A 3883-nucleotide genomic window follows, 5' to 3' on the forward strand; every position below is an offset into this window, starting at 1 on the left:
CACGAGCAGTTCTGAAGAAAACCGAGGCACAAATAGATTTTCTGATCATATCTCCAACAAGAGCTTCGTTCTATGTATTTCAATAGGGCAACAGAAGGATCAAGTTTGCATTCCGGTGAAAGCCTGAAAATTATCTTTCCCGATGGGTTCTACTTCTACTCCGTGGCGCCATCTTTGAGCAACCTTTCATAGTTATTTCACAGTCGCAGTCATCTTGTATTAGTACGCAGTGACGGACTACTTGCATGACCCCGTTTCTTTCGCGCGGTCGTGTTCAAGGTCTCGAGTTGCGCCCATCGCGGGCAATCTATATTTTTGTGTTTGTCTTTTTAGTTCGGGATTGGGCAGAGCTGCGAGTAAATCACGCAGTTGCACTTTTTGCAAGCGCTGTGTGGGTGGAATGTAAAATTCGCGAAGCTTTTCTTCTTTTTGTTTAGCCGTATTTTATTTTTTTTTTGTATAATAGACCCTTTCCGAAATTCAGTGCCATCTGGTGGTTTGTAAAGCAGTTCAGGTTTTGTCATATCAATGGCGGAAATGAACTTGCATCAGCGCCGTCACTTTCGCAAGTCAACGGCACGCGAGGAATTGTTCAGTGTGAGTTCTTTCTCGATCACTTTCAGTTCGATGGTGACCAAGAACCAGCATTCAGAACGAAGTTCCAACCCACGCAGATGCCTCGAGAAAATTCTATACACCGAAGTGCTTTAAAGCTGAGTGTGTGCAGCCCACAGATTGACTCAATCTGAGTTATTAGAAATAAACGTTTACGTAGCTCTTGTGTTCCTTTCCTACGTCGCAAGATCGCAAGATCCGCTTAGGAGCATCTTTAACGTCTTCCTTTATCAGTCACTAGAAGGCCGCCATTGGTAAAGCACAGATGCCGTTCCACAAATTATGATAGTGATCAAAGTGGCCAGACCCAAGTTCGGAAAGGGTCTATGCTGCGTATTGTCTAATCGAGTCAGTGGTGTAGCCAGGAATTGTTTCAAGGGGGTGCTGAGATGGGAGGAGTGTTCATGACATGGGGTGCCGGGGAGGGCGGGGGGAGGGTGGTGGGCTGAAGTCTCATAGAGTGATTTCTATAGGTGAGCGGCGTTTGGCAACTTCTGATTCCTTAGGAAAGTTTGTTTTACTGTTCACAAAAAGCGACGACAATGAGCTGCTAGTGTGCAAGCATAATTCTGAAACCTTTAGGCTGTAGCTTTCGGAACCATGCTTAGACAGGCTTGCAGATCATCGTAGTCGTTTGTCAACAGATAAACAAAATTTCCTAAGGAATCGGAAGATACCAAACGACGCTCACTTGTTGTAGTAGGTGGAACGTGGATCAAGGCATGTCTTGCTTGGGTCGAGCGGCATCGCCGGCAGCTATCGCTTGACACCAGCAAATGTATGAGAATCTATGGGAGAAAAGAAGGAAACTGCAATTTCTTACCTTAGTAGGTTGTTCTAGGCGATACTGCTTTTATCGTGTTTTGCGGGCACGACATCTGATATTCTGGGCCTGAATATCAAAATCGGTAGAATACCTATCCTTTTTAAATAATGGTTTTGTGCTTGAGGGTTGAGGTTCGAGGGTTGTGATTTGGTTGGGGGTAAACTGTGATGCGGCTTAATTAGACAAGCGTTGACGCGAGGTATGGGGAGTCGTTCGTGATCCCTAAGTCATCAGAGCTTGGCTTTCGATAAGTTACTGGGGGATTCGCATCGTTTCGACGGTTTCTACAAAGTACTTCTGGTGCAAGCTTTTGCTCTGAAATGCAGTGAGGGACACCATGACGAACTAAAACTCAGAGCGTGCAGTTAGTTTGTTCAACGTGTCATTAATTTTATGAATGAAGCAACCGACGCCGGCACAGTCGGTGATGCTCCGACACATTTGATTTTTACATCGGCGTTCTAACTCTTAACAAATACCGATTTGATCTCCAAACATTCGATATAATCATGGCAGCAGATAATAAAATACTGGCCTTCGAGCACCGTGTAGAAGCTTCGATATTCCCACTTGTGTGTATTTTTCCCCTAGATTCGCGTGTATTGCCTCGTATCAATCAATGACCCCCGGTGGTGCCACCAACGAAATAACAATCCACGATCCAGCCTACTACAAGTTTACCACAGCACATGTCTAGTAGACGCCGCAGTCGGGCGACAGTCAGGGCCTCCACCGGCAAAGAAGTGCAATGATGGGCGACTAGCAATCGCCTGCGCGTCGTCTGCTTTTCCTGTCCCTTTTCTCGTTTCTAACTTCCAAACGCGGCGCTGCGTACACCCCCGCATATACTGAAAACGTAGTAATTATGGCTTGTTCGAGGTAGAAGTGAGCTAGCTGTTCCTTTGGTATTGTGGATATAATGCTCCGGGCATACCTTGGATAATTTATGAAATGTACTCTCATGAACAAGGAAATCAAGCAACAAGGTATAGGACTGAGTTCCGCCTCGGGGTGCTAATAATTTTGATTAAAGTTCACTAGATCATGTCTGCCCTTACTTGAATATTTCTACCTGCACAAAGAATGTCTTATTTCGCTACAACTCCGGATATGCGCTTGAGGTAAGAATGCTTGTGTCCACACTATTATTTTATTGTTGGTGAACATTTGCAAGAAGCTTTTTATTTTTATTTATTGTTTTCATATTCATAATAAAAACTACATTAACACTGTTGAAATAGTAGTCAAGCATAATGTTATGATTTTGTATTTTACGAATTGACCAAGATATCACATTCCTTAATATCGCAAGGAAATAAAGGTCGCGATCTAGAATAAACTCGTACATTTTTTTAACCTGAGCAATATATTTGCATGGCCAACCTCTTTGGGATTGTTTTCCATTCTGACGGCTTAGTCATCGCGATATTTGATTGATCTAAGATATGTAAACGATGATATATTTCAACTTAAGTAGAAGCTAATTATAATTTATTAACTGCTAAGTTGGCGCATCGCAACATGACCAGAAAATTAAAGACAACGTTACGAGAAAAATAAGACTGCAGACCAGGAATTGGCCGTGTAGTTAAAAAGCGCGTCATTAATGATTAAAGATATATATGAGTTCGTTTTTTTGTGTGTGTTTTTGTGACGCCGAAGTATTGTTTAGATGTTTAACGGTACTTGAACTACGTAATATACGCACTACTTTAACAAATATGCTGTCACAATGCATCGGTTTTAAATTAAACTTCAAATTGTTCAAAAAAGTGATAGTCAGTATCCGTCAAAAAACAAATGCAGCTCGTCAAATCTGCGAATAGCACTCTGGAACCCTTCACCAAATAACAATATCAGGCGCCACGGAGACAGCGTGTTCAAGTGTGGACGCTATTTGGGTGTTTTTAATAAATTAAAGGCAAATTATGTACCCACCTTACTAATTTCTTCCGGTGGCCGCATGCCAGAAATTTCTAACGTGACACTGGTGTTTTCCCATCTAAACAAATACAGCCACAAATGAAGTTTTGGCAGTTTTGATTGAACGCTACAACAAAATAAGAAAATACTAAAACACAGTTTCAACTAACTGATCGCTTGAGCTCAGAAAATAGATAAAATAGGTCAAACCTTCAGAATTTTATCTTGAAACGTTAATGTTCCAACGTGCCCCCACATGTACGGAAGACAAGGACCTCACGCTAGTAGCCTTCGCTGTTTTACACGTTAGGATGAGACATGATATAGTTTTAATCGCAAACTGTAAAAAGGGGGGAAAAAAGGCGGTCATATGTTCTTGCTGTCGGGCACTGTGCCAAAGGAAGTACAGCATCCTCAACGGCGGAAGTGACGAAACGGACTTCACATCGTTGCGGAAGTTGCGCACACGGTTGCACGACCTATCAGGGCAAACTACATTACAAGGTCTCTATACCTCGG

Source organism: Ixodes scapularis, unplaced genomic scaffold, assembly GCF_016920785.2.
Source record: "Ixodes scapularis isolate PalLabHiFi unplaced genomic scaffold, ASM1692078v2 PGA_scaffold1__304_contigs__length_218370807, whole genome shotgun sequence".
In the NCBI taxonomy this organism is placed as follows: Eukaryota; Metazoa; Arthropoda; class Arachnida; order Ixodida; family Ixodidae; genus Ixodes; species Ixodes scapularis.